The sequence below is a fragment of the Lolium rigidum genome, chromosome 1 (genome assembly GCF_022539505.1).
Source record: "Lolium rigidum isolate FL_2022 chromosome 1, APGP_CSIRO_Lrig_0.1, whole genome shotgun sequence".
NCBI classification, from domain to species: domain Eukaryota; kingdom Viridiplantae; phylum Streptophyta; class Magnoliopsida; order Poales; family Poaceae; genus Lolium; species Lolium rigidum.
In genome coordinates, this window is record NC_061508.1 from 53,515,132 (window position 1) to 53,537,915 (window position 22,784).

The 22,784-nt window shown below is 42.7% G+C and overlaps 1 pseudogene; it reads left to right on the top strand.

Annotated features, from left to right (window-relative positions):
- Positions 1 to 1,695: 1,695 nt before the first annotated feature.
- LOC124707949 lies at positions 1,696 to 22,022 on the top strand (annotated as a pseudogene).
- The last annotated feature ends 762 nt before the right edge of the window (positions 22,023 to 22,784 follow it).

Below are 22,784 nucleotides of genomic sequence, written 5' to 3' on the forward strand. Positions count from 1 at the left end.
CATGATGCAGGGGCTGGCGTCGGTGAGGCTGGCGCCGGCTCCAGGGGGAGGGCTTGCGCAGCGCAGGATCTGGCGCGGATAGCGCGGTGGGGCGACGGTGGCGACGTAGACGTCGAAGCCGCCGAAGCCGATGATGTTGCCGCCGGCAGGGAATGGCCGATCGGCGAAGCAACCAGCGTTGTCGCTGATGCAGTCGAGGGAGCCGAATCTCCAGATCAAGCCTGAAGCGACGCGCTCGCCGGTGGTGATGGTGAGGCCCGTCCGGATGAAGACACCGGCCGCGGACGCTGAAGGCCCCACGGTGGGCGCCAAATGTCGTGGAATCGTCACGGCATATGCCATAGGGTGGCTAATCGAAGTGGTTCCTAGTGGTCTCACGGCGGTATCCGGATGCGGGTATGGGCACGAGCGACACGGCGACGTACCCAGGTTCGAGGCCCTCCGATGGAGGTAACACCTCTACTCCTGCTATGAGTGTATATAGTAGTCACACAATACAATGGTGCTCCTAGAGCTGTGTCCGGCTGCTCGGGGAGGCTAAGGTAGACGAAGGTCTCTCTCCTCGAGTAGCGCTAAGTCTAGAGTGAAGTAAGAATGACCGATCGTCCCCCGCACGAGGGGGGTAGCCCAGCTTATATAGGCGCTGGCACTTTACATAGAAGTCCCTATGGTCTACTAGCCGGCTTGGCCGGCTCCGGCTTCCGCTCCTTCCCGAGGCGTTGACGTCATGGAGCCGTTGAGGCGTAGTGGCCTGTCCCGTCCGCCAGAGGGGGTCAGCGGCATGGCGAGGAGGTGTCCCTGTCGCCATCATGTCCTGTAGCCGGTACGGACCGTCGTAGGCGATGATGGCTCTGTCCGCCGCGTGGCACTGTTGCTCTACGGTGCCCCGCGCTTCACGGAAAGTGAGGTCGGCGTGGACCTTCGAACCCGGACCACCTACCCGAGTTCCTTCTCATGCAAGACTCGCCGGCCTCGAGTCGGTCCGAGGTATAGACCCCGGTCGGATATGGCTTGTAGAAGCCGGCCCAGCCTACGACGCGGATGGCCGTAGCCGGGCCGACTAGGACTTAGAGCCAGCCGGCTTCCGAAGCAGCCGGCCACGGCTCCAGCCGGCTGCTCCTCAGCCGGCCTTTGCCACGAGCCGGCCAACCTCTAGCCGGCTGCTCCGCGTCCATTGCCCTACCCGGGGTCTTCCCCCCGACAGTACCACGGCGGCGCACTCCAGCCATCTAGCTACTGCTAGCTATGCGCATCAATAACTCGAAATAATGAGCTCCAGAGATGTGCAAGATCGACCTGAGGCTGTTGGTGAGCTCGGTGAAGCTCAGGGAGGCTTGGTTTGCCGGAATTCGCAGCTGCCGGTGTCGGAGAAGATGATCTTGCCGACGTCGATTTCAGGTGTCTCAGCTTAATTCCTCCCATGGACTGGGCTTGTCGATGACGGCGGTCACGGTGGTATGCTTCGCTTGGCTCGGGGAGGCCTCTATCACCGGCGGTAATGGAGACTGGCGGAGCCAGGGTTTCGGCATGGATGAACTTGGAGAGGAAAGAGGGGAAATGGAGCTAATTCATCGTCTAGGGTACTTATAGGGCTCGGTGGCATGCCTCGTCACGCATTGGAGCCCTGGGAAGTCGACAGCGAGAGAGAGGAGGAAGGGCACGTCGTCGTGCTGGCCGGCATGCGGGAGGAAGGGGATGAGGACGACGCCTCGTGATATTTTGGCCGAAGGGTTACCTTGGGCCAAGCTGGGCTGTGTTGGGCTGGTGCCTGATGGGCTGCTGGGCAGGCTGCTGTTGGGCTACTCGGATCTGCCAGGTAAGCCTGTTTCTACATCTTCTTTTATTTCAGTTTTCCTTTTTCAGTTTTCTATTTTGTTAATTTAAATACTGTTTTGAATTCAATCATATTTTGTAAATTTGGTTGATTGAATTCAAGTAATATTCATTCCAGGCACTTAAAGATTGTTGTTGTGTATTAACAAATTTAATATGTACTAAAACATTGGTTTCTTAATTACTATTGGTATTTGGATTTAAATATTACTATTGACATGAATTTGAATATCATCTTGAAAATATTTTAATTATTTTCCAATGATATTTTTCTCACTTAGTGATATGTAGGTTTTATTTGATATTACTTTGCAAGAAACAATTTCATGGTAATATTTATTACTGAATTGCAAATAAGAAGGTGGTTTTAATGGCATGATTTCATGTGCTAAAATGTGTCTAAGGATTTGACCTCTTATTTGGGAATGTTGTCACTTGCACATAATTTTATGTGAGCACTTGCTTGTTAAGGTTTTGTAGATTTTATTATAACCATATTTCAAAGGTGGCACTAGGATTATATTTAATAACACCTTGAATGACTTGGAGTAAACATTACTCCCATCATGGTTTGGTCTTAATTATAATGATAGGTGGTTGATCACTACCATGGTTTAATCATATGGTTTAGCACTAGGTTATTCTTAAGCTCCAAATTTAAGCATGAGCTTTAACTAGTGAGCAATTCTAGGGTTATGATTATATTTTCCTAATGGCACATGGTTTAGAATTTGATTGTGGCTTAGGTTTTAGTTGTGATCACCCAAGTGATACACAAGCTAGGTTTAAGGCATAATTCTAGGTTATAGATATGGGGTGACACCATATTGCATGTGCTAGGGTTTAGTTTCCCCTAACCATGATAAGGTGGGTACTTACTTAAGAGTTGATGTTCTCCTTTAGTTACTAAGGACTTGGGAGTTGGTTTTATATTATACAAATAGATTTCTATTTTATCCCTAATCTATTGTTATAGTAACTAAAGTTGTTATAGTTCTTTTTATAGTTAACTTTGGTTATAATGATGAATGGTTTCTCACCATATATATTATAGGCTTTAACTCTAAGCTTTACTTATGAGCTTATATCTTCTACTTCAAGTTCTTAGGGTTTATGATCACTACACAATTTATAATGATCAAGGTTTGGCTTCCTAAGTTATTACTATAAATATTTAGATATGGTTGTACCAATTACCCCTCTCACTCCACAAGGACTTGGATTATAATCTAAGGTTCTACTCAAGGAATGATGATGTGATTATCTAAATATGTGGTCTTCCTTAGAATTTCTACCTTGCTATCTTCTGTAGATTGTTCTTCAGGAATTCTGATAAACCTGCATCTTGTGGTATGTCTCCACCTCCTAGCTACTTCATCTTGATCCTAACTATTTTATGGGGTGGCTCAATGTGTTGGTTTTCTTGCATCATGGTGCAAAATGGTGAAATGGATGTTGTAGAGGGTTCCTTTTATAGGCTTGGACATGCTCTAATATCTTGACACATAGGTGGATGACTCTTGTTTTAATTTGATGAGTAAGGTGCATGGTTGTCGTGCTCTCATCCATAGCAATCCTTTAAGGATGAGGTGGCATTGCTTAGGATGCAAGCTATGTAGATATTTTCAACCTATGTGGCTTTGGTATTATCCTCTCATGTGATTTATTTTTGGATAGCCAAGTGGCTTTTGTTACTAAATATCTTGTGAAGGGTTTTATGCTTGTGGGTGAGTCACTATATCATATGTGATTGTATTTGTATTATAATTGGGATCAGAATGTCAAAGACAAAGATTATACCCCAATTTTGAATGGTGATTGTTGATTTCACCAAGGCATGATCATATGAGTTTCAAAGTACTCATATGTTATTTTATTCAAATAGTTTGAACTATAATTCATAATGTAAACGAATTTAGTTTTGTGATATTGCACATATTTAATAAGTTATGAATAAAATTAGAATGTGTGGCTTTTATGCACTTAGGTCCTTGGGTTTTACCATATTTGGTAATAAGTTTTAAAGTGAATTCAATTATACCTCAAGTGTAGTTTCTTAACTTTTAAGTATTAATAACTTAGAGTTTGATTATTATCTATTTTATGGTTATAGACCTCTCCCATCTCTGGGGTTTAATGATAAGCTTGTGTTGGTGTTAAATTCCAAAGTTTAGTTCAATGATTTCCATGAGGTTCATGGTAGGAATATTTATTTGTTAAAGACATGGAAAATATAAGTGAAGAATGGTTTCTCCATTTATTGTTACTTTATTTCCAATTGAATAGTTGTTTAGATGTTATGGTAAAGAATACCATGTTATGAGCTTTCATAAGATGAAGCAATTGATCATTGAATAAAGTGTTGTGTTGGTTTTAGTTCCATTTGATCTAACCCATTAGATCAAATTATCTCTACCCAAAACAAGGTTTTAGCAAAGTCACATTGAGGTTTATAGCACTGGACTTGATGAGCTACTTCAATTCCATCAAGGTCAAGTGAAACTTCAGTTACTATGACTGTTTTACTTTAAAGCGCGAAAATTCCCCAGATTTTCTATGCATGAATACAATGCACACATCTGTTTCCTCTATTTTTTGTAACCCCAATACCTGGGATATTACAGTCTCTACCCCTTAAACTAAACTTCATCCTGGAAGTTTGAACTCTCTCACGTTTCGGAGTGTGGATCTGACGTGTATAGACTACAACTTTTCTCGAACTCCCTGGTGATCCTTTTGGATATAATTGAATATATCCCTTGTCCAGATTCTTCCTGGAATCCAATAGTGTCTGTCTCTGAGCCATGGCTTCTTACTTCAATTCCATGATTTCTTTCAATATCATAATCGTGTTTCCTTTCCCATTGAAGATTCAATGATTGGGACTTATTCTGGTGCTGCCAGTCTTAACTGAAACTAATTTGATAACATATTCCTCATTGGTAAATAGGCCTTTGTTTTCCCTTACTACCAAAACTGCAATAATGGTACTTAGTAAGGTATTTACTATGGAATTGGCCGTGATGGTTTATTTCCCTAATGATGGATTAGACTCTCTTAGTCCATCCAATCATGGTTTATAGTTGATACATATAACTATTTTGGGTTCTTTAGGTTCCATAAAAGGAATCTTTCAAATAGTATCTGATTTTGGTATGGTCAATCTTCTTCAGTCTTTGGCCATCTTGAGCTTTATTGAGCCTATTGTATTTCCTTCGTCCAACTTCTTTATGCTTGACTTACTTGAGCTTTAGCACTTCTGAGTAAATACTACTCACTTTCTCAAGTTATAGTCCAATTCTTACTCCCTCGAGGTATGAACCTCGGCTTCTGGTCTGACTTCCTTCTGAAAGTATTGTTCATCAATCTTATGAAAATAAGATCGAACTTCCTCTCAGTTCAGACCTTCTTCATCTATCTTTCTCAAAATATTGAGTTAGTGTACAGTCAACTCAATCTTTACTCTACCCCTTAGAGTTTTCTTATGGTCTTCAACTCCTTTTCTTCCAACCATTAGACTTATGGTTCGAATATTGGTCTAGGTCTAGCTTATGGGTTGTACTTTTCTAAAAGTGTCACGAAGAATCTTTGTGGTTTATCCACTCAATTGTGGACTTCCAATGGCAATCCTTCGACTGAATGTTTATATGTCATAATCATTTGGCTAATAAAGTTTTATTTGTTAACCACTTCTTGGTACAAATAATCTAGTTACGGACTACTTGATACCAACTATGGCTCTTTGTTATCTAAAAATGGACTCTATTATAGGTTTTGACCAATTGGTCGGGACATCCTCTACATTATCTCGCAGTATTGATCCTATACCAACTGTGGTCTTCTGATATCAACTATGGTCTTCTTATATCTGCTATGATTTCATATATCATCTTCCTTTCTCCAGGGTTTATTTGCAAGAAAACCACTAGCTGACACTATGAATATAGTATCCTAAGTGATTTCCCATGCATTCCCTCTTCCATAATGACTATGGTTCTACTTCTACTACTCCACAGTCATCATATTTCTCACCTTCATGCTTCCTATGTACTAAAGTACTCCTCTGTTGAGGTAAAGCATGAGTTTTGGTTGGTACTTCCTTCTGAATATTGTGGTTGCTTCCCACAACTTTACTCCTTTCTTCTAATGAACCTTCATCTTGTCTTCAGAATCTTTAGAATTCGTCACTTCCTCACACGAATACCATTACCCTCTAGATCTATAGCATCAAGTAAGAACTTGATATTGCAACATGCATTTGCATATCAAAGTCAAACTTCATGTATGGATCTAGTCAAACAATGAAAATCCAATAAAAATCCAAGAAGATTCAGCTTTGTGTTTATAATACACACCATCATAAGCCTGAATAAAATAGTTGAGTAAGACATCTCTAAACATCAGGCTCTGATGTGTAGTACTCCCTCCGTTCCTTTCTATAGTGCCTATTGTTTTTTGGCACGGAAATTAGCGCAAGCAAATTTATTGACACAAAACCCCCAGCGCCATTTGAGAGAAAAAAAAGGAAACTGGAAACAGATCGGAGACGTGATCTGCTCCCTATGCGCGGCCTACTCCTTCCTAATCTCACGTGATCTGTATTTGCTATTTCCTTAACAGACGCGTGCGTGATCTACTCCTTCCTAATCTCACATCCAGATTTTCTCTACGTGATTGCATACCAGATTTTGTCAACGTGAACATATTCTTTTCAGATTTTCTGGACGGAAACAAATCGGTGGAAGGGGTTATTTGCAAAAAAACACAGCTTTCCTCTTATATTCTGAAACAATTGCGAAAAAACAATAGGCATTACAGAAAGGAACGGAGTGAGTATATAACACCACATAAGATAGGTTTATTTCGTGATACTTAGCACGAATAAGTGGATTTCTACTATTTGTCTCATCATTTATCTTAATTGCACATTTGCAAGGAGATAAATTTGAAACAAAGTGGCCTGGAATAGTTGAAGTTAACCTAGTTTTCTTTGGAAGTACTAACAAAATAGTATACCATATATACGTGCTATTGAGGACTACTTCCTATGATACAATTAGTTCTAACATGTCTACTCTAAACACATACTATGGAAATATAGCTCCTATACTTCCAAGTGTTTATATTATCATAAGACTATGGTCATGATGTGCTTGGCACACTTCCCATGGTTTTGGAACACAACTCCTGCACTATTGGTGAACACCTAACTTCTTATTGTACTCCTTCTAAGTATTTATGATGTTCTAGTCCCTCACATAACGATTCTTAGGTGAATCATATATGATTAACAACTCTACCCTGTAAGTAAGCATATTTTACTCCTATCTCTCTTTCTTACCTCCCATGATTGACTCATCATGGTGTATACTACTGCATCTAACTTATATTTACCACTTACTATCAAATGTTTCACAAGTTGGGATATTTTTACTTACCCATTACTTGTCTTGGTATACATCTTCTAGTAAGATACCTTCCTTATGTACTTATCTTAATCACTTATTATCACTCCTATGACAAGTTTGATTAACTCTTGCTTAGCCACACAATAAGTGTTAGTACACCTCTTCCAATAGGATATCTTCCTTATGGTTGTATCCTCTCTTTGGACTACCGTGTATTGTATACCAACTGTGATCTACTCATCTATTGTTTTCAGACTTAATGATGTGCGCTATGTTTAGGATTAGCTGACTAACTTTTTCTTAGGAAAGATAAGTAAGAAAGGTTGACTCAAGTGTGTCAGGGTTATTTGTAGGATAACGTTGCATAGAAAACAAAAATTTTCCTACCGCGAACACGCAATCCAAGCCAAGATGCAATCTAGAAGACGGTAGCAACGAGGGGGTATCGAGTCTCACCCTTGAAGAGATTCCAAAGCCTACAAGATGAGGCTCTTGTTGCTGCGGTAGACGTTCACTTGCCGCTTGCAAAAGCGCGTAGAAGATCTTGATCACGATCGGTTCCGGCGCCACGAACGGGCAGCACCTCCGTACTCGGTCACACGTTCGGTTGTTGATGAAGACGACGTCCACCTCCCCGTTCCAGCGGGCAGCGGAAGTAGTAGCTCCTCTTGAATCCGACAGCACGACGGCGTGGTGTCGGTGGCGGTGGAGAATCCCGGCGGAGCTTCGCTAAGCGTGCGGGGAAGAAGGAGGAGTGGGGCGGCTAGGGTTTGGGGAGAGAGGGTGGCCGGCCTCCAAGGGGTGCGGCCAAGGTGGTGGCTTTTGTGTGGCCGGCCCCCTCCCCTATGCCCCTCATTATATAGGTGGAACCCAAGTGTTGGTGTCCAAATCTTCGAATAAGACCCGAAACCAAAACCTTCCATAGGAGGGGGCAATCCTAGCCCAACTAGGACTCCCACCCAAAGGTGGGATTCCCACCTCCCATGTGGGGGTGGCCGGCCCCCTATGGTGGAGTCCACTTGGGACTCCACCCCATCTAGGGCTGGCCGGCCATGGAGGTGGAGTCCCTTGTGGACTCCACCTTCCTTGGTGGTTTCTTCCGGACTTTTCTAGAACCTTCTAGAACCTTCCATAGAACCTTCCGCGACATTTTATTTCATATAAAATGACATCCTATATATGAATCTTATTCTCCGGACCATTCCGGAACTCCTCGTGATGTCCGGGATCTCATCCGGGACTCCGAACAAATATTCGAACTCCATTCCATAATTCAAGTACTACCATTTCAACATCCAACTTTAAGTGTGTCACCCTACGGTTCGAGAACTATGCGGACATGGTTGAGTACTCACTCCGACCAATAACCAATAGCGGGATCTGGAGATCCATAATGGCTCCCACATATTCAACGATGACTTTAGTGATCGAATGAACCATTCACATACATTACCAATTCCCTTTGTCTCGCGATATTTTACTTGTTCGAGGTTTGATCTTCGGTATCACTCTATACCTTGTTCAACCTCGTCTCCTGACAAGTACTCTTTACTCGTACCGTGGTATGTGGTCTCTTATGAACTTATTCATATGCTTGCAAGACATTAGACGACATTCCACCGAGAGGGCCCGGAGTATATCTATCCGTCATCGGGATGGACAAATCCCATTGTTGATCCATATGCCTCAACTCATACTTTCCGGATACTTAATCCCACCTTTATAGCCACCCATTTACGCAGTGGTGTTTGGTGTAATCAAAGTACCTTTCCGGTATAAGTGATTTATATGATCTCATGGTCATAAGGACTAGGTAACTATGTATCGAAAGCTTATAGCAAATAACTAAATGACGAGATCTTATGCTACGCTTAATTGGGTGTGTCCATTACATCATTCATATAACTAGCAAGGTGGCCCTCGCCAATGCGAGGGCATCATATTTAATAGTTTAAATCTCTTGATGATGTAAACTTATGGTGCCATAAATAAGACAAATTTGAAATTCTCCCACAAAATTATGTGAGTAAAACATCATATTTGTGATATTATTTTTGAATCATTTTGATTTGTGAAGAATAGTTACAATGACATTTCCAATAATACCATGTCACATATTATATAATTTATATTTTATTTTTTGGTAATTAAAAGTCCGCTAATTTGTTGACTGGATATCGAAGGTGTAACCTTGCGTTAGTGGATTTTTTTCGTGACGGTCCAACATCCTGTTATTGATTCTCTTACACTTACATCATTGTTCTCTCTAATAAAATAACTATGAACCACATCCATGTATATATTATGATTACCCTCTTTTGTGTTCAATCCAACTATGTAAGCGGATTGCTTATATATCACTTATTTTGATTCCAAATAATGACTCCAACATTGTTCACATTATCTCTCTAAAACTAACTCTTAAGGTACATGGAGCAATCTTGTCATGATTCTATATCCTTATGCCAATGTGGAAATTTTGATAAAATCACTTAAATCCACGCAAAACAGTATTAAAATAAGAATAAATTAGCCATAATAATATAATTGTTGTTTATTTTACCGCGCCGTACACTTTCACCCGGAGCCCGAATCAGTATAACCATAATTTTTAATCGATCAGCTTAGAAGTGGAAAACGTGTATCTTGAAATTACCATTTGGAAAATTTCGTAAATAAAAGTACCCAAACATGGCGGTCAGCTTTAAATCCAAAATCTTATAATAATGTATTTTGAATCATCTATAGACTTTTAAACATGTTTCTTCGAAACATTGCACCCTATCAAATATAATTTGTCTAATATAGAACTTATTTACCCTTGGGAACCAATTACACCCTTTAATCATAACAACTGCTTAAGAATGAGTTGAGATAGACCCGACGACATGTATGTGTGGCAAACACACGTTATAATGTGGTCATCGTGAGTGTGTGATTGGAGCAATGACCGACCGTATTACCTACAACTGATGTTATGGAGAAAAACTTGGTATCCAACGTTCGAGCTAAATAATTGTGGACTAAGATCCGCGCTTAGTATTTATGGATAATCTTCTTTGGTATATCATACATACAAGTTCTCTAATTTGTGGTGCCTCCATCCCGAAGAGGATGTCACAATTTTTAAATTTTTTGGATGTATCTGTACAATATTTAGTGTAAGTGTAAAGATACATCTGAATTTAGACAAATCTGCTACATCCTTCTCGAGATGAAGTGGTAATAATTTTTCTTATGATCTTCTATACTCAATTCATGTATAGTATAAATCACTTCACACTATTTAGCTTAATTTTTACCATCGTCTTCTTCTGGGCTCGACGGCAGGATTACATCAGTAACTCGATGCAAAATGTGTCCTCCTTACCGGCACTCTCGCTCAGCTTTTTCGGACATGTCAATGACGCATGTAGTTACTAAAAAACTGAATTCTGATTTGTAAATTTAAACTCACGACATGTCCTACGCTAGTATAGTACACAGATATAACTCAGCTAAACTTTTCAAAAACTGACCTAAACGTGACCTCACTTAGACGTGGCCAAATGGACTCCTACGGATAAGGAAAGAATATCTGTTACGTGTATAGGAAGGAGACTCTAGTTTGTATATTATTTCCTAAACTATACTTTACGTGCCTTAGAATTCCTTGTGTCACATGGAAAAAAAATTGATACACCTAACCGTGGTGGTTTATATATTTTATCAAGAAAGGAATATAACATGTCAAGTTCACGTCCATGTCACACATGCACGCGTACGTAAATATTTATCTCTTATTAAATCCTGGTCACAGATTATAGATCCAATGACTAAAAATAATTTAGATGATGTGGATTAACCTCGTGTCTCTATTTAAACCCCCTTATTTTGCTTTTAGTATATAATAGATGATATAACCTTGTTATTAATAACATCCAATGTTCATGATTATGAAACTAATCATCCATTAATCAACAAGCTAGTTTAAGAGGCATACTAGGGACTTCTTGTTGTCTACATATCACACATGTACTAATGTTTCGGTTAATACAATTCTAGCATGATATATAAACATTTATCATAAACATAAAGATATAAATAATAACCACTTTTATTATTGCCTCTAGGGCATATCTCCTTCGATCTCCCACTTGCACTAGAGTCAATAATCTAGATTACATTGTAATATACCTAACACCCATGGCATTCTGGTGTTGGTCATGCTTTGCCCTAGGGAGAGCTTTAGTCAACGGATCCGCTACATTCGGATCGGTGTGTACTTTGCAAATCTTTACTTCTCCATCTTCGATGTACTCGCGAATCGAGTGGTAACGCAGCTTGATATGCTTCAGCCTCTTGTGTGACCTTGGCTCTTGTGCATTGGCGATGGCACCCATGTTATCACGATAAATGATTAATGGGTCCAATGCACTAGGAACCACATCGAGCTCTACAATGAACCTCTTCATCCATACCGCTTCTGATGAAGCCTCCGAAGCCGCTATGTACTCCGATTCTGTTGAAGATTTCGCCACCGTGCACTGCTTCGAGCTTGCCCAGCTTACTGCAACACCATTCAATATAAACACGTACCCAGATTGTGACTTAGAGTCATCAGGATCAGTGTTCCAACTTGCATCGGTGTAACTTGTTACAACGAGCTCTTGGTCACCTCCATAACAAAGAAACATATCCTTAGTTCTTTTCAAGTACTTCAGGATATTCTTGACCGCTGTCCAGTGTTCCATTCCTGGATCACTTTGATATCTGCTAGTCAAACTAACGAGCATGTGCTATATCCGGTCTTGTACATAGCATGGCATACATAATAGAGCCTCATCGCCGAAGCATAGGGGATTTGATTCATCCTTTCTCTTTCTTCTGCCGTAGCCGGTCCTTGAGTCTTACTCAAGACCTTGCACGGTAACATAGGTAAAAACCCTTTCTTACTTTCGTCCATTCTAAACTTCTTTAGAATCTTGTCCAGTATGTACTTTGTGATAGTCCTATTAGGCGTCTTGATCTATCTCTATAAATCTTGATGCCTAATATATATGATGCTTCACCAAGGTCTTTCATTGAAAAACTCGTTATTCAAATAACCTTTTACCATTGCTTAATAGTTCTATATCATTCCCGATCAATAATATGTCATCTACATATAATATCGGGAATGCTACGAGCTCCCACTCACTTTCTTGTAAATACGAGGCCTCTCCATGACACTTGTATAAACCCGAAGTCTTTGATCACCTTATCAAAGCGTCGGTTCCAACTTCTCGATGCTTGCTTCGGTCCATAGATTGAACGCTGAAGTTTGCATACTTTGTCGGCATTTTTAGGATCAACAAAACCTTTGGGTTGTACCATATACAACTCTTCCTCAATGTCTCCATTAAGGAACGCCGTTTTGACATCCATCTGCCAAATCTCATAATCGAAAAATGCAGCTATTGCTAACAAAATCCTCACAGATTTTAGCTTCGCTACGGGTGAGAAAGTCTCATCGTAGTCAATTCCTTGAATTTGTCGGAAACCCTTTGCGACAAGTCGAGCTTTATAGACAGTAATATTACCATCCGCATCTGTTTTTCTTTTGAAGATCCATTTATTCTCGACAGCCTTTCGGCTATCAGGTAAGTCTACCAAAGTCCATACTTTGTTATCATACATGGATCCCATTTCGGATTTCATGGCTTCTTGCCATTTGTTGGAATCTGGGCTCATCATCGCTTCTTCATACGTCGCAGGGTCCTCATCATTGTTATCCACAATCATGACATTTAGACAAGGATCATACCAATCAGGAGTGGCACGTTCCCTTGTCGATCTGCGAGGTTCGGTAGTTTCCTCGTTCGAAGTTTCATGATCATTATCATTAGCTTCCTCTGTTGCCGGTGTAGGCGGTACGAGTACATTTTCCGATACTTGCGCTACTCCGATCAACGAGTATAGATTCATTAATCTCATCGAGTTCTACTTTTCTTCCAGTCACTTCTTTAGTGAGAAATTCTTTCTCAAGAAAGGTTCCGTTCTTAGCAACAAAGATTTTGCCTTCGGATCTGTGATAGAAAGTGTACCCTATAGTTTCCTTAGGGTATCCTATGAAGACACATTTCTCCGCTTTGGGTTCTAGCTTGTCCGGTTGTAACTTTTTTACATAGGCTTCGCAACCCCAAACTTTAAGGAACGACTGACTTAGGTTTCTTATTAAACCATAATTCATACGGTGTCGTTTCTACGGATTTTGATGGTGCTCTATTTAAAGTGAATGCGGCTGTCTCTAATGCATAACTCCAAAATGATAACGGCAAATCAGTAAGAGACATCATAGAACGAACCATATCTAAGAGAGTTCGATTACGACGTTCGGACACACCGTTTCGTTGTGGTGTTCCCGGCGGTGTCAATTGTGAAAGTATTCCGCATTTCTTTAAATGCATGCCAAACTCATAACTTAGATATTCACCTCCGCGATCGGATCGTAGAAATTTAATCTTCTTGTTACGTTGATTTTCTACTTCACTTTGGAATTCCTTAAACTTCTCAAAAGTTTCGGATTTATGTTTCATGAAATAGATATACCCATATCTACTCGAGATCATCTGTGAAGGTTAGAACATAACAATAACCACCGCGCGATGCTACACTCATTGGTCCGCACACATCGGTATGTATGATTTCCAATAAGTCGGTAGCTCGCTCCATCATACCGAGAAAATGGAGTCTTAGTCATTTTTCCCATTAGACATGCTTCGCATCTATCAAGTGACTCAAAGTCAAGTGATTCAAGTAATCCATCGGTATGGAGTTTCTTCATGCGTTTCACTCCAATATGACCAAGACGACGATTGCCACATATAAGTAGAATTATCATTAAGTTTAATTCGCTTAGCATCAATGTTATGTATATGCGTATCACTACTATCGAGATCTAACAGAAATAAGCCATTCTTTTGTGGTGCTCGACCATAAAAGATATTATTCATAAAAATAGAACAACCATTATTCTCAGACTTGAATGAATAACCGTCTTGCATTAAACAAGATCCGAGATATAATGTTCATGCTCAACGCGGGTACAAAATAACAATTATTTAGGCTTAAAACTAATCCCGAAGGTAGATGTAAAGGAAGTGTGCCGACGACGATCACATCGACTTTGGATCCATTTCCAACGCGCATCGTCACTTCATCTTTCGATAGTCTTCGTTTATTCTTTAGTTCCTGTTTCGAGTTACAAATATGAGCAACCGAACCAGTATCAAATACCCGTGTACTAGAACGAGAACCGAGTGAGATAAACATCTATAACATGTATATCGGATATACCTTCTTTCTTCTTCTTGACAAGGCCGCTCTTCGGATCCGCCAAATACTTGGAGCAATTACGCTTCCGGTGTCCCTTCTCCTTGCGGTAATAGCACTCGAGCATCGGGCTTAGGGCCGTTCTTAGGTTTCATAGGAGGCGTGGCAGCTTTCTTGCCACCCTTCTTGAATTTTCCCTTAGACTTGCCCTGTTTCTTGAAGCTGGTGGTCTTGTTGACCATCAACACTTGGTGCTCTTTCTTGATCTCAATCTCAGCAGCTTTTAGCATACCAAAGAGTTCGGGTAACTCCTTGTTCATGTTCGCATATTGTAGTTCATCACAAAGTTCTTGTAACTTGGTGGCGGTGATTGAAGGACACGATTAATCCCCGATCCGTTAGGAATCACTATTCCCAAGTCACCGAGTTTCTTCGCATGCCCGGTCATGGCGAGCATGTGCTCACTAATGGAGCTGCCTTCTTCCATCATACAGCTGAAGAAATGTTTCGATGCTTCATAGCATTCCACGGCCGCATGAGTCTCAAAAATAGCTTTCAGCTCATTCATCAACTCATGAGGATCGTGGTGCTCAAAACGTTTTTGAAGATCGGATTCCAGATCGCACGGGATGGCACATCGAACTTGAGAGTACCGAGTTTTCCGAGTCTCGTAAACAGCTTTTACTTCATCGGTTTCAGTTTCGCGGGAGGGTCACCTAGCGGTGCATCAAGCACATATTGCAGATTTCCGCCGAGAGGAAGATCCTCACATGACGGAACCGGTCGGTGAAGTTGCTACCGTTGCTCTTAAGCTTTTCTTTCTCTAGGAACTGGTTAAAATTGATTGGGGACGCCATCTCTACAACATATATTTGCAATAGTTTAGACTAAGTTTATGACAAATTGAGTTCAAATTTTAATTCAACATAATTAAAAATCTAGGTGAACTCCCACTCAAAACAATATCCCTCGCATTGTCTTAGTGATCACACGAACCAAATCCACCACACCATAGTCCGATCATCACGAGACAAGGTGTAATTTCAATGGCGAACACTCAAAGTGTTCATCATATCAATCATATGATTCATGCTCTACCTTTCGGTATCACGTGTTCCGAGACCATGTCCGTACATGCTAGGCTCGTCAAGGCCACCTTAGTATCCGCATGTGCAAAAACGGCTTGCACCCGTTGTATGCACTTGTTGATTCTATCACACCCGATCATCACGAGATGCTTCGAAACGACAAGTCTTGGCAACGGTGCTACTAAGGATGAACACTTTATTATCTTGAGATTTTAGTGAGGGATCATCTTATAATGCTACCGTCGCGATCTAAGCAAAATAAGATGCATAAAAGGATTAACATCACATGCGGTTCATATGTGATATGATATGGCCCTTTTGTCTTTGCGCCTTTGATCTTCATCTCCAAAGCACGGACATGATCTCCATCATCTTCGGGCATGATCTCCATCATCGTCGGCGTAGCGTCAAGGTCAATGGCGCCGTCTTCATGATTGTCCTCCATGTAGCAACTATTACAACTACCCTTGAAATACTACTCAACATGAAATTTAAAGACAACCATAAGGCTCCTGCCGGTTGCCACAATACAATAATGATCATCTCATACATATTCATCATCACATTATGGCCATATCACATCACCAAACCCTGCAAAAACAAGTTAGACGCTCTCTAATTTGGTTTGCATATTTTACGTGGTTTAGGGTTTTCGATATAGATCTAGTCTACCTACGAACATGAACCACAACGTTGATACTAATGTTGTCAATAGAAGAGTAAATTGAATCTTTACTATAGTAGGAGAGACAGACACCCGCAAAGCCTCTTATGCAATACAAGTTGCATGTCGAACGAGGAACAAGTCTCATGAACGCGGTCATGTAAAGTTAGTCCGAGCCGCTTCATCCCACTATGCCATAAAGATGCAAAGTACTCAACTAAAGATAACAAGAGCATCAACGCCCACAAACCATTGTGTTCTACTCGTGCAACCATCTATGCATAGACACGGCTCCGATACCACTTGTAGGATAACGTTGCATAGAAAACAAAAATTTTCCTACCGCGAACACGCAATCCAAGCCAAGATGCAATCTAGAAGACGGTAGCAACGAGGGGGTATCGAGTCTCACCCTTGAAGAGATTCCAAAGCCTACAAGATGAGGCTCTTGTTGCTGCGGTAGACGTTCACTTGCCGCTTGCAAAAGCGCGTAGAAGATCTTGATCACGATCGGTTCCGGCGCCACGAACGGGCAGCACCTCCGTACTCGGTCACACGTTCGGTTGTTGATGAAGACGACGTCCACCTCCCCGTTCCGGCGGGCAGCGGAAGTAGTAGCTCCTCTTGAATCCGACGACACGACGGCGTGGTGTCGGTGGCGGTGGAGAATCCCGGCGGAGCTTCGCTAAGCGTGCGGGGAAGAAGGAGGAGTGGGGCGGCTAGGGTTTGGGGAGAGAGGGTGGCCGGCCTCCAAGGGGTGCGGCCAAGGTGGTGGCTTTTGTGTGGCCGGCCCCCTCCCTATGCCCCTCATTATATAGGTGGAACCCAAGTGTTGGTGTCCAAATCTTCGAATAAGACCCGAAACCAAAACCTTCCATAGGAGGGGGCAATCCTAGCCCAACTAGGACTCCCACCCAAAGGTGGGATTCCCACCTCCCATGTGGGGGTGGCCGGCCCCCTATGGTGGAGTCCACTTGGGACTCCACCCCATCTAGGGCTGGCCGGCCATGGAGGTGGAGTCCCTTGTGGACTCCACCTTCCTTGGTGGTTTCTTCCGGACTTTTCTAGAACCTTCTAGAACCTTCCATAGAACCTTCCGCGACATTTTATTTCATATAAAATGACATCCTATATATGAATCTTATTCTCCGGACCATTCCGGAACTCCTCGTGATGTCCGGGATCTCATCCGGGACTCCGAACAAATATTCGAACTCCATTCCATAATTCAAGTACTACCATTTCAACATCCAACTTTAAGTGTGTCACCCTACGGTTCGAGAACTATGCGGACATGGTTGAGTACTCACTCCGACCAATAACCAATAGCGGGATCTGGAGATCCATAATGGCTCCCACATATTCAACGATGACTTTAGTGATCGAATGAACCATTCACATACATTACCAATTCCCTTTGTCTCGCGATATTTTACTTGTTCGAGGTTTGATCTTCGGTATCACTCTATACCTTGTTCAACCTCGTCTCCTGACAAGTACTCTTTACTCGTACCGTGGTATGTGGTCTCTTATGAACTTATTCATATGCTTGCAAGACATTAGACGACATTCCACCGAGAGGGCCCGAGTATATCTATCCGTCATCGGGATGGACAAATCCCACTGTTGATCCATATGCCTCAACTCATACTTTCCGGATACTTAATCCCACCTTTATAGCCACCCATTTACGCGGTGGTGTTTGGTGTAATCAAAGTACCTTTCCGGTATAAGTGATTTATATGATCTCATGGTCATAAGGACTAGGTAACTATGTATCGAAAGCTTATAGCAAATAACTAAATGACGAGATCTTATGCTACGCTTAATTGGGTGTGTCCATTACATCATTCATATAATGATATAACCTTGTTATTAATAACATCCAATGTTCATGATTATGAAACTAATCATCCATTAATCAACAAGCTAGTTTAAGAGGCATACTAGGGACTTCTTGTTGTCTACATATCACACATGTACTAATGTTTCGGTTAATACAATTCTAGCATGATATATAAACATTTATCATAAACATAAAGATATAAATAATAACCACTTTTATTATTGCCTCTAGGGCATATCTCCTTCATTATTCTCAAGTGAATACCCATCTCAAGTCATAAGAATATTTAGTTCACCTAAGACAACTTCCTATAGACACTACCAATCCTATAGGTCTCCTTTAAGGGGTTTTAATCCTAAGGTCAAAGCATTTGCTCTGATACCAACTGTGGTGACCCGGCATACCACTGCATGATGTAGTATGCAAGTCTGACATAACACCAGTGAAACACCGTTCCACTAGTATTACATCGCTCAGAGTGGTACAACGAAACATATGCGGGTCCAAGGCATGTCTATAGAATTACATACAGACTCTGTTACATAAGATCATCACAGCCTCCTACTTTACAATGAGGTAAAAATGCAAATAAACTCCAGAAGAACGACTTGTAGTCTAATCTTATTACTAACTCTACTTGTAGAGGTGTTGACTAGTTATAGGGGCTATGAATAGATTCTAGCTAAATAGGAGCTAGGTTAAGGAATCTAATTCCCTTTTACTTCTAGTCTATGTTTACTCCATGATAGATGTGGTATTTGACTCTTCTGACAGGTTTCTGTCCCTTGAAGTAATTGTTGATTCCTCGGTCTTCGAGTTGTACTGTAGATCCTCCTTCGATGCCTCCATATCTAAGCAGGGGATTTAAGAGTGGGATGAGTACGAGCGTACTCAACAAGTTCATTATAGGAAAGAGGTGTTTAATGCACTAGCTACAACATTAGACCAGAAAGTCTAATACCAATGCGAGGTTTTCATAACCATTTCTTCAAAAGGTTACTTTTATTCGGAAGAACTATGTCCGTCGGCCTTCACCGGTTTACTAGAACTTCATGGAGTTCCTTTCCGGCAGCGTTCGCAGTTCCAAATCCCGGAACGAGGAGTGACAGTTCACGATTCATTACACTCGCAAAGGTGTGTTGCTTTACCCATAAGAGATCTTAACCTTGGTGCCAACCGAGTCGCGAGCTCGTCCACACTTCCTTTGGTGTGAGGCCCGGTATAAGGTCATAGCCAATCATATTCCTCCGCTACCTCATACACCCACCCTTTGTTGCATACCCCGACCACGGGTCCTCGCCGGTCCTCTTATACCAATTAAGGATGGACCCCGACCACGACAACGATCCGGGACTCGTTAACCAAACTCCTTCGCCGGTAGTCGCAACCCATCATAGACCACTTACCGTGGGGAATTAGAATGGGATCCCCACCCCACCGCTTGCCCAACCTGGGTCAAGTGTCTACGATAAGCGCATCCGTTGATGTACGAGAGGTGGAAATACAATTGACTATTACGTCCCACTCCGGATCTTATGGTTAACACGGGTATTACGGCACAAGAATCATCTGGACGACATTTGTTGTTTAATCCTAGATGGATATAAACCCTTGCAATGGAACCTCCACCATATCAACACAATCCATGGTTCCATTGCCAACCACATAATCATATTCATAGTTATGAAAGTAGTGGTTTTGCTTTTGATGCAATAGTGATAAATATAGTACTTTGCAAGTAATTTGGTAAAAATACTCAAATGACATGTGCAAGTGATGAACTTGCCTTTCTTTACTGCAAGATTATGCAGGCAAGGTCTTCGATACGCAATAACTCCAGATTCTGAAATAGCATCATCGTCCGGTAAGGACGATGTTTAAAATATTGGCAAGGATGCAATAATGCGTAAGTATGAGATGCAATCGCTCTAAGCGTGACCTAATCTCGATGATTTAGGATTAGTGAGTGGTAATGATTTGTTCAGGGTTTGTTGCACTTTTAGAGTGAGTCACAAACAAGGTTCTCATTCAGGGTTGTGTTATTTTAGAATCATAAGCAAGTGGTAAAATGCTTAGTAACAATCATACACACCAAGGAATACTAGTTATATAATAAGTAAAGAGCAGTTGTCGATTTTAAGTCCTATAGTACATGGTTGATGATTACTTATTATATAATTCAAAAGAATAACTTTAGAAGAACATGTTCTTTAATAAAGAACAAGTATGTTAATTAGGTTGGTGGGGTTCTATGGTTGACTATGGTTCCAAGTAGCTTCTGGAATAAGGATTAGATGGATCACAACATAGTTAGGTTCATCAAAAGCTAGAACTTGTAAGGATTGAGCTAAGCCTAGGCATCTTGAGCAATTGATTATAAATAGTTGCTATTAAGGTTGGTATACCTTGCTGGTGATAGCTGGTTATTGGCTATAGGTCCTATTAGGCAGGATGGATGATGATTCCTTATTTTCTTCAAAAGAATAACTTTTGAAGAACATACTTCTTAAGTAATAAGAAGTATTACAATTAAGGTTGAGGTTGTGTAGGTTTTTCTTTTGAATTCATCAAGTAGAGAATAATTGGTTCCTAAATAAGGTGGTTTATAAACATGTTACACTATTAGGGTTTAGGTGTATGGCAATTGATGCCAAATATTAAGCTTGGTTGCTATATAGAGTTCATCACAATGGTCTGATGCTAAATAGGGATAAATAATGATGATGGCTTTGGTAATAGGTTCTAGGTTTTACACTTGGTTGACTCTACTTGATTATCTAGGTCTGATGAAGATGAACACATGGGACACCCATATTTTATGTGGATTTGAACAAGCATTGAGATGCTAAATAGGGAAAGAACCTAGTAACCAGGTGTATACGTGAGCACGCATCCAATGATCGACACGTGTCTGACGGTGTGGCTCGTCCGTTAACTGATAACGCAGCTGATCTCCTTAAAAAAAGGTTGAAGCACAACCTTATCCTCTCACCTGCTCCACCTTCCCTAGTGCCCCTCGCCGTGGCGCCCAGAAAAACCTCAATCTCCTCTGCAGCTGCTCTTTGGCGTGCTCCGTCGACGGTAGCTCGAGGGGCAGCGGCCAAAATCGAGCCTCTGGGGTCAAAAGGTGCTGGCGCCGGTCGAGGTGAGGTACCGCCGCGCAGCAAGAACCCGCCGCCGCGTTCCTCGGCCTCGATTTCCACGACGACGACGAGGACGGGGCCGTCATGGGGGCGGTGCCGGACGAGGCGGGCCTGCCGCTCTGCTGGGACTGCCTGCAGCTGGAGGAGCACGAGGAGGCGCACCCCCAGCGGTGGGACGGCCTCGGGCTCAGCGACGCCGAGGAGTGGGAGCAGGTCGCCGCCGGCAGGGGGGACGGCGAGTTCGAGGCCGCCGCGGTGCGCAGCCTCGAGTGGGAGGTGCTCCTCGCCGCCAACAGCCTCGGCAGCCTCCTGCTCGACGACGACGACGGCGCCGGCGTCGACACGTACTTCCTCGACGACGACGACGATGACGCGCTGTTCGGGCAGCTCGCCGCGGAGGCGGAGCACGATCCCCCGGCCAAGGGCGGGCGGGCGGCGGCGAGGGCCGCCGTGGAGGGCCTCCCGACGGTGGCGGTCGCCGAGTCCGGCGGCGCGGCGCAGTGCGCGGTGTGCAAGGACGACATCGAGGCCGGGGAGGCGGCCAGGAGGCTGCCGTGCGCGCACCTCTACCACGGCGCTTGAATCCTGCCCTGGCACGCACCTCTACCACGGCGACTGAATTCGATTCAACGTCAAGGACAAGCTCCCGGAGGCGACTTCCAAGACGGCAGCCAGCGGGTCGTGCTCTTCTTCGCCCCGCCATGGACTCCACGGCTTCGGTGCTGGACCAATTGGCGGCGCTGCTGACAGGCCGCGCCCCACCTACCGAGGGCGAGGGGGACTACCGCAGGCTACTCGCGCTGCTCACAACCTCCCTCGCCATGGTCGTCGGCTGCGGCGTTGCCCTCCTCGTCCGCCGGTCCTCCGCCACGCTCTAGGCAATGGAGGCGCCCCCGCCTCCCTCCTAATGTCAGCGATGGTGTTTCTCGCAGTTGTCCTGCCCTGCCGCACCCTCCTATCCTCCAAGGGCGTCCACAGCGAAGGTCAGTGTCGCCATGTATCTCTATGTTTTGCTTACTCCGAATTGATGGCTATGCTGATGTTTCATCAGTCGAACCAAGAACAATGTCTGTATATTGGATTAGTCTTGTCCTCCTGATTTTTCAAACATTTTGCCTGCAGTGCAAGCGCTGATTGGGATTGAGAGCCTGCTCATGGACACCCAGAGTTTGGACCTATGATTTTTCGGTTTCTGTAGGTGCCATACTACCTTGGTGAGATGACTGAACAAGTAGAGCAGGAGGACCAAATGCCAGTTCAGGTGTGGCTGGTTTGACCTATGATTGAGAAAACTCTGCATTTATGGGAATTGCTTAGCAGCAGAGATTTTACTCCATAAATCTGTAGCAGTAGCAAATTCAGAAATGATAGGTAGAGTTTGACTGCATGTAAATGATTTTTACTGTAAACTCCTAGTGATTGTTTGATCATCAACATCTGTGAGATTTAGTACATACAACATCAGACTAAAATCAAGATCTGGAAGCACCATTTTTTGTGTGGCGCAAC